Source organism: Malania oleifera, chromosome 12 (genome assembly GCF_029873635.1).
Source record: "Malania oleifera isolate guangnan ecotype guangnan chromosome 12, ASM2987363v1, whole genome shotgun sequence".
Lineage (NCBI taxonomy): Eukaryota > Viridiplantae > Streptophyta > Magnoliopsida > Santalales > Ximeniaceae > Malania > Malania oleifera.
This window is the reverse complement of record NC_080428.1, coordinates 11,471,165-11,486,076: the sequence shown is the minus strand read 5'-3', so window position 1 is coordinate 11,486,076 and position 14,912 is coordinate 11,471,165.

The window sequence follows — 14,912 nt, the reverse complement described above, 5'->3', positions numbered from 1 at the left end:
GTTATTAAATATGTTTTATTATATGATTAGATTAGCAGGTCATTACAGTATGGGCTTAAGATGTCAGAAGGTTCGGATCTGAACTAGAACATCAACGTGTTCAATCAGATCATCAATGATGTGAAATTCGAAGACAAAGACAAGGCGTTGATGCTGTTAAATTCCCTACCTACGTCTCCTACGTATAAAAATTGGTTACAACTCTGATATGGGGAAAGAAAACTCTCGAATTGGAGGAGAACACAAGTGCTCTTTTAGGTTTTTATCAGAGGAAGAAAGTCAGCGATGAGAATTCACAAGGTGAAGGGCTTGTGGTGAAGGGTGACCAAGAACGTGGAAGAAGCAAGTTCTGAAGTGGACCAAGTAACACTAAATCTCGGTCCAATTCCAAGAAGAGGAAGGATATACGGTGTTTTAAATGCAGAAAAAAGGGGTACATAAAACCAGATTGTCCATAAAGGAAGAAAGGGAATGCAAAAAATAAATAGGGTTCGTCAAAATCTATGAATTTAGCGGAAGAAGGAGACTCAAAGAGTGGTCATGGTGATATGCTTTCAATTTCAGTTGGTTCAGATCATCTCACAGATTCTTGGATCCTAGATTCAGCATGCTCCTATCACATAACACCCAACAAAGATTGGTTTGACTCCTATAGGTTAGTAAATTCTGGTTATGTTCTAATGGGAAATGATGCTTCATGAAAAATCATTTGAATAGGGAATATTGGAATTAAAATGTTTGATGGAGTTGTGAAAACATGTATGATGTTAGGCATATACCAAAGTTAAGGAAGAATCTGATTTCATTGGGCACTTTAGATTGTAATGGGTTTAATTACAAGTCTGCAAGTGGGGTAATAAAGGTGAGTAAAGGTGTCTTAACCATGACGATGGGGTAGAAATTACCAAAAATATCTATAAACTACTAGGTACCACAATTATAGGTGGAGTTGCAGCTGCAAAGTCTAAATCAAATAGTACCATCTTGCGGCATATGCGGTTAGTGCATATGGGTGAGCGTGGAATAATGGAGCTTCATAATAGAAATCTTTTGAAGGGTGTAAAAACATGCAAGCTGAATTTCTACAGTATTGTGTTCTTGGGAAATAGAATAGGGTATAGTTCAAGATAGCCATACACAAGACGGAGGGAATTCTTAACTATATTCATTCAAATGTTTGAGGGCCAATATGGGTAGCATCACGGGGAGGACATATGTACTTCGTGAGTTTTATCGATGACTACTCACGAAAGGTCTAGGTGTACTTCATGCGGCACAAGTTAGATACGTTTGTCAAGTTCAAATTGTGAAAAGTTGAAGTGGAAAACTAGACCAGGAGGAAGATCAAATGTGTTAGGTCCAAAAATAGTACTGTGTACACAAATTCAAAGTTCATGGAGTTGTGCGAGTAGCATGGCATTAGGGGATACTTCACGTATGCAAGACACCACAACAAAATGGTGTGGCAGAAAGGATAAACCGACCAATAACTAAAAGGGCTTGGTGTCTCAAGTTAAATGCAAAACTTGCAAAGAACATCTGGGCAGAGGCAATAAATATGGTGTGTTTCTTGATTAACATATCACCAAGGACGGCACTAGATGGGAAAGTAGCATAGGAGCTGTGGACAGGAAGTGTGGTAGACTACTCTACTTTGAGAGTGTTTGGATGCCCATCTTATGTACATGTTTCTAGTGAGGAAAGATCAAAGCTTGATTCGAAGTCTAGACAGTGCATCTTTCTAGGGTATCAGAAAGGGGCGAAAGGGTTCAATTTGTGGGACCTAAAGGCAAAAAAGGTGGTGATCAGTAGAGATATGATTTTTTATGAGAAAACCACATTGTAGCATACTCAGGATGAAGAAGAAGAAGAGAAACGGGTGCTAGAAAACTGCGGCAACAATAAGCATATGGTGCAGGTGGAGTTGGAGAATCAAGGCAAAGATGACAATGTTCATAATGTAGGGAGTTCTAGCTTGGGAGACCAGAAGCATCACAGTATATATAGCTATACACAGATCCAAATGCACTATCAGGTCATCGCCCAAGTATTGATTTGATGATCTGGTTTCTTATACCCTAATTACTAGTAGCAAGGATCCTACTAATTTTCAAGAGGTGGTATATAGCCAAGAGAAAAGTAGATGGGTGCTATGGCGGAGGAGATGGGGTAACTGCATAAGAACCAGATGTGGGAGTTGGTGGAGCTTCTTGAAGGGAAGAGAGTGATAGGATGCAAATGGGTGTATAGGAAAAAAAAAGTGGTATTACAAAAAGAATGAGAGAAGTTCAAGGGTCAGTTAGAAGCAAAGGGTTAGTCACAGAGGAAAGAGGTTGATTATGATAAGATCTTCTCCCCTATGGCCAAACACACTTCCATCAGGGTAGCGTTGGGATTGGTGGCACATTTTGATATGCATTTGGAGCTAATGGACATAAATACGGAATTTCTCTATGGAGATTTGGAGGAGCTGACTTACATGGTATAGCCAGAAGGGTGTAGTCAACCTGGACAGGAGCACTTGGTCTATAAACTGAGGAAGAAGAGAAATGGATGCCAGAAAACTACAGCAATAATGAGCATATGTTGCAAGTGGAGCTAAAGACTCAAGGTAGAGATGATAATGTTCAAAATGTAAGGAGCTCTAGCTCAAAAGACCAACAACATCATAGTATAGCTATAAACAGGCCCAGATGCACTATCAAGCTACCCCTAGGTATGGATTTGATGATTTGATTTCTTATGCACTCATTACTAGTAGTGGGGATCCTACTACTTTTCAAGAGGTGGTACATAGCCAAGAGAAAAGTAGATGGATGGGTGTTATGGTGGAGGATATAGAGTCTCTGTATAAGAATCAAACATGGGAGTTGGTGGAGTTTCTAGAGGGGAAGAGAGAGATGGGATTCAAATGGGTTTATAGGAAGAAAGAATCAGTATCAGAAATGGAAGGAAAAAAATTCAAGGCTCGTCTGGTAGCAAAGGATTACTCACAGAGGAAAGAGGTTGATTAAGATAAGATCTTCTACCCTATGGTTAGACACACTTCCATCAGAGCAGTGTTGGGATTGGTGGCACATTTCGATATGCATTTGAAGTAGATGGATGTAAATACAGCATTTCTCCATATGATTTGGAGGAGCAAATTTACATGGTACAGCCAGAAGGGTTCAGTCAGCCTGGAAAGGAACACTTGGTATGTAAATTAAGGAAATTACTTTACAGGCTAAAGCAATCTTTGAGGCAATGGTACAAGAGGTTTGACTCCTATATGATCTGGATTGGCTACAGGTGATATTAGTATGATTGTTGTGTTTATGTAAAGATCCTTAATGATGGTTCACTTATTTTTCTGTTGCTTTATATAGATGACATATTGATTGCTGCAAAGAGTATGACTGAGGTCAACAATTTGAAAACCTTGTTGAGCAAATAATTTGACGTAAAGAACTTGGGTATGGCCAAAAGGATTCTTGGGATGGAGATTCGCAAGGATAGAGCTTCTAAGAAATTGTGGTTATCTCAACGTAGCTATATGGAGAGCGTGTTAGAGAGGTTTAGTATGGATAATACAAAACCAGTGAGTAACACCGTTGGCGAATCACTTTAGATTGTATACCACCCAATGCTCGAAGACAGATAATAACATTCATGACATCTCAAAGGTCTCATATGCCAGTGTTGTGGAGTGCTTGATGTATGTTATGGTCAATACAAGACCGGATCTGGCACAAGCTGTCAGTGTAGTGAGCAAGTTTCTTTCAAATTTAGGTCAATAGCATTAGGATGCAGTCAAGTGGATTTTCATATGCTTAAGGGGTACTATAGACTATGGCATCATGTTTGGCAGACAACAGGGTGATCCTTCAGTTATGGGATATGTGGATGTAGACTATGCAGGGGACTTGGATGATAGGAGGTCTACCACAAGGCATGTATTCACCCTTATGGGAGGGCCTATTTGTTGGAGGTTCATGGTTCAATCTCTAGTTGCACAATATACTATTGAATCGAAGTATATGGTAGTGTCTGAGGCTACCAAGGAAGCTTTATGGCTTACACGACTGCTCAAGAAGCCAGGTATTCAAAAAGGTGGAGTTTAGTTGCATTATAATAGTCTAAGTGTCATTTATTTGGTGAAGAACTAGGTGTATCATGCGACGACGAAGCACATAGATGTGAGGTTTCACAGGATTAGGGAATTGGTCTCTTCTAGTAAACTACTACTTAAAAAAGTTCACACTTCTGAGAATGCAACAGACATGTTGACAAAGCCTGTTACCACAGACAAGTTCAAGCATTACTTGGACTTGATTAACGTCTCCAAATGCTAGATGGGAAGTGTCCCAACCTATTGTCCCAGGTGGAGCTACGGGTTATGTAAGAACCTGAACCGTGATATATAGGTTTGGATAAATAAGAGAGAGCAAAATTGAAAATTTAGCAGGATTCATCGATGAAGCCAGAGCTCGTCGACGAAGTCCATGTATCTCGTTGACGAAGTTTAGAGGCTCGTCGACGAGGAGAAGCTGAGAGATTTCGAGAAATCTATGATGACCCAAATAATAATGGTATTTAAATAATAAAGAGGAAGGGAAATGAAAACAGTAATAGAAGGAGGATGTCGACTTCAGCGACAACATTGCACTTTGGGAGCAATAAACTGAGGAAATTTATCAGGTCCTCATCGATGAACACAGGGGATTCATCAACGAGGGTACAAGAGGGCCTCATCGATGAAGACTAATTTTGGGAAGTCTGAAACTCGTTGACGAAGGTGCAGGTTTGTCAACGAACTTCCTACAGGACTCATTAACAAGGTGACGTGTCTCGTCGACGAATCTGACCCTATAAATAATAGAAATCTGGATTTAAATGTAAAAATTAATAAATCTCTCACTCTCTCTCTATCCTTTCAATTTCTCTCCCTTCTCTCCTTGATTTCAGCTCCGTCGATCACCTGATCGACGATCTCAGGCCACCACGACGCTCTTGGGGAAGATCTCTCCAAATCTGCCGGAGCGGATCGTTGGTGGAAACTAGTCGAAATTCATCCCTAAGTTGAGGTAAGGCTTTTTATGCCAAATTTGGTCCTACTTCAGTTATAAGAAATGATATTCACACGAAAATACTGAAATTTAGTACTGGGAGTTTTCATTTTCAGGGTATTGATCAAGAAATCCTACGATTGTTAGTCCAGGAATTCATAGGGGCTTTTTAGTTGCCAGGTAAGGAAATAAACTAAAGCAGTTATTTTCCATGCAAAATATTATTGTTTATCTGTAAATATATTTTCAGGAAAGCATGTATTGTATCTGTATATTACGAAGGAAACGCACATTTGGAAAAATACTGCTATTATGTTGAAATGTATGTACATGTATAAGATGCCAAAAATTATGATTTTAGAATATGAAGAAAGGTTTTACACAGCAAATGTGTGGCATGAATATTACTTTGTGTGAGAAGTATTATGGTATGACTATGTTACGAATGAGGCATGTTTCAAGAGTTATAAAAAGATACAGTATGTTATGATGATTTTGATAAGTACATGATAATTGATTATTTTCAGAATGATATGAATGAAATGATTTCAGTGCGAGGCCGTATATATATGTATTTATGAAATGTTCGGCACGAGGCCGTATTTATGAAATGTTCGGTGCGAGGCCGTATTTATGAAATGATGTTCAGCACGAGGCCGTATTTGTGAAATAATTTTTGACGTGAGGCCGTATTTATGAAATTATGAAAAATTCTATAATACCATGTATTATATGTTATCAGAACCCGGATGTTAGTTTAGTTTAGTTTCAAGAGCTCGGTACTGTAGCTTATAGATCAGACATCTATGATCAGATTGGTGCTAACCACCCCACGAGGGGCTGGGAGATGGATAGTCGATTTGGCTTTCAGTGTAGAGTGTAGACGTCCACCTAGCAGTCTGGACCAAGGTGTGGCGGGCCTATCATACTTACAGACATTTTTTACTCAACAGTGGTCGGCTAGCCATTGTCGAGTCCCGCCTTCGGGTTGCACAACCCATCATGGGGGTAATACATGACATCAGCTAGCTATTCATCCTGGGTATGTTTTCAGTATTATTAGCTATAACAGACATTTCATGATCAATATGAATTATTAGAAAATATGAAAGTATATGATTATTTACTATGTTATGATGTATGTTTTTAGATATATGAACATACTGAGTATGTATAACTGCATTAAATATTCATATTGTCACACAGCTGTATTTAGTTTATTTTCCCTTACTGAGAAGTGTCTCACCCCTGAATTTAATTAATTTTTCAGAAAACCCTGAGAGACCGGCGGGTTGTGACCACCGTTGAATTTATTGAGTTACCCCACTAGGAGGGTAAGATTTTGTACTAGGATCAGGATTATTTTGTTGTGAGATCTTAGATATATTTGGAATGTTATGGGAGATTGAAAATAAATGTATGATATTTTGGTTTAAGTAGACTCTAGTATTATGATTGATGGTTGGATGGTTGTAATTTTATACTTACTGCTACTTAGGTTTCCGCTGTGAATGACAGGTGTCCCCGTTACCCACAGGTTCGGGTTGACTATTTTATTTATTATGTTTCATTTTATATTAAGTTAAGCAGGTCGTTACAAAACTGGTGATATCAGGATTCGTCGACGAATCCATTATTTTGTCAACAGCTGTCTATATGACCTCGTCGACGAGGACACCTCTTCGACAAAGACGCTTCAGTCAAAGGGCTACAAATAGAAGTTTCATTACTTCCAAGCTAAGAAAACTCAAATATCTTCTCTCCATCTCTTTAAAACTCTCCCTACTCTCCATCTCTCTAGATTTCTTTGTCGTTCGTCGCAAAAACCTTTAATCTGAAGTTACCATGAGGATCGTGGAAGGATTCTCTACAAGTTCTACGGATCGAAATCCCGTTTTGGAGATTTTTGGGTTTTGCCTTAAAATCAAGGTAAGGCTCGGTTTTCAATTCTGATCCGATAGTTTAGTAGAGAACAGTGTTGTGAGTATATTCTGTACTGTTGATTGTAGGTTTTGGATCTCAATTTGCTGTTTAGGGGCCTTAGAGTTCGGGATTTGCTATATGGGGAAAAGGTAAGGGGAATTGCGTTTATATCGGTTATTTTAGAAATCGAACTCGGTAGAACTGTGGTTCACGGTCTTGTGTGTGTTTTGGCTACTCATTTGGGGGGGATCTAACAGGGAAAACTATGGGTTTTTCATGATTACAGTTTTGGGAAAAAGGGGGGCGACGGGTTGCATCCCTGGTTTTGTTGAAAACTAAATGTATATGTTAATTTATACTGTGTTATAGGCATGGTCTTGCCTTGACTTGTTTAAACTGTATGTGTTTGGAAAACCATGATTTTAGATTACCAAATGAGTGTAGTTTGTTTGGTTATATGAGCATGCATGTTTGTGTGTGATTGGTTGAAATACTAGTAGGAACACGGTTCCAAATTTTTCCAGGTACTGAGAGTGTCCGACTCTATATCCAAGGGCATATGAAATCGTTGGCCATAGCTTGGTAGAGTGTCCAGCTCTATATCTGAGGGCATGAGCCTATTCCGGCATATCAGACCGAAAGGTGTGGATCCACCAGTTTAGCGCCGATACGATGCCATAGGAGTCGAAGACTAGCCATGTGCCGATGGCGCCGTGTTCGCGGGTTGGCTATGGGCCAACGCCATATGTCGCGGGCCGTCTTCAAGCTAATGGGTGTGACGACACTGGGATTGCTGATCATGTGTGCGTGTACGTGTATGCACTGTTGTGAAATTAGTACTGGAACTGCATTTAACTGCGTGTATGTTGCATCATGATAACACTCAAATGCCACACACCGATATAACATGTGTTCTTCCTTACTAAGAGGTGTCTCACCCCTACTGTACGTATATTTTTACAGGTCCTTCGAGTAACTGGAACTAGCGTCCTTGTATTAGGAGTGTAGTGGTCGGTGTACTGCGGGTAGCACTTGGGTAAGTGCTAGGACTGTGTTTTGGTGGGTTGCCATTTTGGGATGTGTTGGGCACCCAGTTGTACATTGTATGATAGAGCCTGTTTCTGCTCTTGTATAGACTCTGGTATGATACTGCATATATATATATATATATATATATATATATATATATAATGACCTTTTTCCGCTGCATATATGATTGTGTTTGGATGTGTTTAGGGTGTCTGGTTCGAGTAACCAGAACTAGCGTCCTTGTGTTAGGAGTGTAGTGGTTGGTGTACTGCAAGTAGCACTTGGGTAAGTGCTAGGACTGTGTTTTGGTGGGTTGCCATTTTGGGATGTGTTGGGCACCCAGTTGTACATTGTATAATAGAGCCTGTTTCTGCTCTTGTATAAACTCTGGTATGATACTACATATATATATATATATATATATATATATATATATATAATGACCTTTTTCCGCTGCGTATATGATTGTGTTTGGATGTATTTGGGGTGCTTGGGAACTCCACGAGGTCAGACCCTCATCCTTTGTACTGTATCTGTGGATGATTTGTATGATACAGGCACATGTTAGGTTACATTTTCACCCTTGGGTCTCATTTTCGAGTTCAGGGCATGACAGGTTATGTTTTCGTTTTCTCATAAGGGGTAAATATTTTCCAATGTGGAGATTCTTGTAGTATATGGCTTATATTGAGTGGAACACATATACAGAGAAAGCATGTTGAGTAAAAACAAGGAAGATGGTCTAAAGAAAATCATCGACAGTATGCATAGGGAGTCAATGGTTACATCAATGGTTTCAGGCAAAAGCCAAGTCAGGAAGAAACCATCGATAGTTTTGGGTAGACCATCGATGATTTCAAACAGAAAAAAGAAACTATTGATGGTTTAATGAAATTGTTGACAGTTTTGTTTGGCGCTGTTTTTGAATTTTGAATTGGGAAGATCAACAGGTTAGGGATACAGAGGCAAATCCTCTAGAGATTGATACAGGGGTATTTAGGGAACTTTCTAATCCCTTTGTACGTGTAAGGTTAGCATATATGCAATGTTGTAACCCTAATTTTGACATATAGTGAATTTCAGCTACCGCTTGCTCCTGTCAACATAGGCATTCTGTCAAACCACGTTAATGCTTGTGTCATTGCTTTTATTGCTTTCCTTATTATCTGTGTGATTGTGATTTCCATATTATTCATCGTTAGTTTTTGTATTGCACAATAAGTTCCACATGCATTAATTTGCACAACAATGGTATTTTGCACCCTCTTATTGAAGTTACAGTTGACGTGCTGCAAGTAAAATCTATGGTGTGCACAAGGCGGTTGCTTGTCAACATTGCAACGAATGGCACTAATAATACTAAGGTTCCTATCTGATATAAGACATAATCATTACGGTCAATCACTTTACCCCAAATGCACTGAAGAAACCAAGACCATGTTGGTAGACTCCTCCTTAACTATTGCAAATGCTACAGGAAATATTTTCTAGTTTGCATTAGGAGTCATTGCGACTAGCAATTTGCCTTTGTACTTACCGTATAAGAGTATTCCCTCTACACAAAAAATTGGAGGACAATGACGAAATCCTTCAATTGAGGCTACAAACAACCAAAAAACATATGTCAACATTGTAGAGTAATTAGCATCAGAAATATCTCTTTATACCCACTTCACCTTTGTCCCAATATTTGACTTGCACATAACATGCATCCATTTTTGCAGCATTTGATATGAAAGATCCCAATCTTCAAAAATCTTTGCAATTACTAATTTCTTCCCAAACCATACATTTATATATGATGCATAATATTGATACTTCTACCTCATGTGGGCACTAAGTACTGCATAACACGATAAAACGTCATTTGTACAATGACAATTATTGGTAAACTACGAGTTCCTTTAAATATGGCATTAAAGCATTCAACAAGATTAGTGGTCGTATTTTTGTACATTCAACCATTGTTGTGGGATTGAGTCCACATATGAAAGGGGATCTCCTCAAAAAAATATTTCACTAGTGGCCACCTTCACTTAGTATCTTTCCATCAAATTATTGAATTTCCTTACTTGATGTTCCCTTCCAATGATTTTAACCAACCACTTCAACATGGTATTTTGTACCCTCTTATTGAAGTTACGGGTGATGTGCTGCAAGTAAAATTTATGGTGTGCACAAGGCAGTTGCTGGCCAACATTGCAACAAATGGCACCAATAATACCAAGTTGCTTGTCGGACATAAGACATAAATCATTATGGTTAATCACTTCGCCCTGAATGCACTGAAAAATCTAGGACCATGTTGATAGACTCTCCTCTTCAACTATTGTAAATTCTATAGGAAATATTTGCTAGTTTGCATTAGGAGCCATTGCAATTAGTAATTTTCCTTTGTACGTCTCGTACAAGAGTATTCCATCTACACAAAAAACTTGAGGACCATGACAAAATCCCTCAACTAAGGCTACAAACGACCAAAAAAACACATGTCAATATTGTAGAGTAATTAGCATCAGGAATATCTCTCTATACCCATTTCATCTTTGTCTCAAGATTTGACTCGCACATAGCATGCATCCATTTTGGTAGCATTTGATGTGAAAGATCTCAATCTTCAAAATTCTTTGCAATTGCTAATTGCTTCCCAAAGTATACATTTCTATACAATGCATAATATTGATACTTCTACCTCATGTGGGCACTGAGTATTGTATGATGCGAAAAAAACGTCATTTGTACAATTGCAATTATTGGTAAACTACGAGTTCCTTTAAATACAGCATTAAAGCATTCAATAACATTAGTGGTCATGTTTTTGTACCTTTGATCATTGTTGTTGGATTACATCCACATATGAAAGGGGATCTCGTCAAAAAAATATTTCACCAGTGGCCACCGTCACTTAATATCTTTCCATCAAATTATTGAATTTCCTTACTTGGTGTTCCCTTCCAACAATTTCAACCAACCAATTCAACATGGTATTTTGCACCCTTTTATTGAAGTTAAGGACGATGTGCTACAAGTAAAATCTATGGTGTGCACAAGGACGTTGCTAATCAACATTGCAACGAATGACACCAATAATACTGATTTGCCTATCTCATATAAGACATAAATCATTACGGTCAATCACTTCACCTCGAATGCACTGAAGAAACCAAGACCGTGTTAGTAGACTCTCCTCCTTAACAATTACAAATGCTACAGGAAATATTTGCTAGTTTGCATTAGGAGCCATTGCGATTAGTAATTTTCCTTTGTACTTCCCATATAAGAGTATTCCATCTACAAAAAAAAAAAAAAAATGGAGGACAATGACGAAATCCCTCAACTGAGGCTACAAACAACCAAAAAACACATGTCAACATTGTAGAGTAATTAGCATCAGGAATATCTCTCTATACCCACTTCGCCTTTGTCCCAAGATTTGACTTGCACATAGCATGCATCCATTTTGGCAACATTTGATATAAAAGATCTCAATCTTCAAAAATCTTTGCAATTGCTAATTGCTTCCCAAACCATACATTTTTATACAATGTATAATATTGATACTTCTAGCTCATGTGTGCCTATAAAGTGGCAATTAAGCACCAGCATCACACTTGATAATTTTTGTTATTTCGTCTGCAACTAAGGACGACTTTAATTGTAGGTGGTCTTGCAAAAGAGTCTCATTAATGCAAGTATAGGGGACCTCTATACTATGCAATTTTAAATAGCCTATGCTTCTTATGTTGACAAGCACGTAACCTTCAAGTGCAACTCTCATCTACATTACACCTAACAACCCATGTTGTTGAGCTCGAATGCACGACCTTGAGGTTGTGGTGTGTTTGGGCATTATGCACTCGCATAGAGTGTATCAACTTATCCTTTATGTCAAAAATCATACACTTACAAAATTCTAAAAACCATCCCATTGAATGCCCTCAAGGGAACTCTCAAATTGGGTTGTGATATCACCAACTCTAACGTCGATCGTGTACGCTAATGGCGGAACATCATGTACCCATCTCTCTCCCTCAGTTGTGCTCTCAAGAGGCATGACAACTTCATTACGCTCAACCACATAATCATTCGGTCCACCCACCCCTCTTCTGCTTCTTTAAAATCCTTTTCTAAATCATCTTCTTCCTCTAATTTAGGGTTACCTTCAATGTCAGGTTGCATTGGCTCCAATGCATACCCCCCCCCCCCCCCCCCCGGGGCTCTCGTTAATTACAATTGATGGAACTATTTGGAAGTTTGGTATGGATAGAGTTGTACCTTAACTTTGGTCATGTCTATACTCAGTTACTGTTTATGGTTCGTCATGAAAATTGTGGTCAACATTGAACCCGTACAAATTTGTCTCATCATTTGCAAACTCCATTAATAAAAACTCTAGTTGAAACGATGTATGGGGCATGTCATTCAAATTCAAAGCTATCGTTAATCGTTAATTGTAAAAGGTGATCGCATAGCATATCCATCTCAGTGGTGTCAAAATCATTATATGATTGATGCTGAAAAAATGTCTCTCTCTGCACAATTGAACCTCCTCCCATACTCCTACTTCGAGGGATGTGTTGGACAAAAATTTCAGCTACATACACATGAGAACAAAAACTATGCAAGTCCAACAGCTGAATTATCTTTTATTAACACATCAACATACACTATACTTCCACCACCCCCTCATTGCAAATATCTCGAAATCAATTCTAATTTGTAATTTGTCTGATTGATGCATAATCTTTCATATATTTTCCCTTTAAGACTATCTAAATTCATTCTCGTTCGTTGGCCCAATACGATACTCAATACTAGTCGACACATCATTTCTCCACTAATGTAAAATAAAATCGTAATTTTGTTAGCAGACAAACTTGATGTCATTCTAAAATTTCAATACCAAACTTTTTAGTAAGTTTTCAATTCTACGCAATAGATTCTTCCATTTGAAATCCTAATTTATTGATTGCTATCTTAATAATAGATATATTCTTACCTTAATTTCCAAATTTTAACGAGTTATAACTTCATAATACTGACTAATAATCTTTCCAAAACAACCTAACCAACTAAAATAATACTCACTATCTCTAAAACCTAATTATTAACCATATTTTACGTAAATAAACTTAGCTGTAAAAAAAACGATTGTAATTTTAATTCTTATTTCTTAAAATCTCCTAATACTTAATCTAACCAAACATATGCTCACTAATACACTTTTCAAATTATAAACACTAAATAACTATCGTTAAAACAAAATCATAATCATTAATTACTAAAGTGCCAAAATTGCTAATTTTACTTTTAATTTATCCAAATCACCTAGTATTTAATCTAACCAAATATAAATATTATTCACTAATACTATTATCAAATTATAAACACTAAATAACTATCGCTAAAACTCATTTATAATCAATAATTACTAAGTCACAAAATCACTATTTAATATACTAGTAATAATAGTAACTTTGTTTTACCCAACCCAAACCAACAATTTTAATTGCGTTATTTGAAACCAAATTAATATATTTAAATTTTATACTCAACTAGTATAAAATATTTTTTCTCAAAAAATAAAAAAAATTTAATAACTTAGATATTATTTCAATTTGACAAAACAAAAAATTATGTCCCACGTAACACTTTGAACTAAATATATTTTACTAAATAAATAATTTCAAATTAAATTACTATTATTCCAAATTCAACTAAACTGATGCAATTATTATTTTCTTGCAAAAATTGATTTTAACTGCAACTTAAAAATTATTTTTATTTATAAATTATTTGTATCTAAAATATTTATTTTTTATAAAAAATACTTTTTTAACAAAACAATCATCTCAATGAAAAAATTTTCAATAAATATTAACTTCTATTAAAAACAAATATCTCAATAATATATATATATATATATATATATATATATATATATATATATATATATATATATATGAACAACTCTTAACTTCTTTTACTTAAGATCAACTTTCTTTCTAGCCAAATTTCAACAAAAAATCCTTTGGAAGTCATCTAAAACTATTATTTTCACAATAATATATTATCAAAGTTGAAAAAAATAATTTCACGTATAATCAAATAATGCAAAATTACAGCACAATAATAAATACTATGATTAAATAGCAATAATAACAAACAAATCTTATTTCACATACATAAACTCCAATCTCACAAAATACATTAACACAAATACACTATAATCATAAAACACTTCGATAACAATGAAACCAATGCAAGAAATCAAAGCTCAAACACCAAATGCTTAGTTCTACTATAATAGTCAACACAAAAAAGAAAAAAAATAGAGAAAATTTCAACTTTAAATTGATAGAGGGGAGGATTTTTTCGAATTACCTGATTTGAGGATGAAAGAGGATATATACTCGTGATGCTTCTTCCTCTCAGTGAAAACATTCCACTAACAACCTACTCAGTGAACATTGGAGGAGAGCCGTTGATGGAGAAAGTGAGGAGGGAGGATGGTTGCAGCAAAGAGGAAGAAGGACGGAGGAGGGAACAACCTGCTCAGTGACTGTTGGAGGAAAGTAGTTAGAGGAGGAGGTGGGAGGACGAAGGTGGTAGAGAGGGTGGAGAGGAGGGAGGAGGAATCGCACAAAGGAAGAAAGGAGCAGACAAGTGGGGAAGAAGAAGAAACCAACTTTCCATAAGTTGGTTTCAGTACATAGAACTAACTAATGGAAAGTTGATTACCCCTGACATTGAAACTGCACGGCTCTGACTCCATTGACGCGATGGGACGAACGAATAGTGACCGTTTGAATGTTTTGAACAAAAACCGACTTTTCATAAGTTGGCTCTACCCAAAAACCGACACATAGAAAGTCGGTCTTCCCTAACACGAAGCGACGCTGCATTGACTCC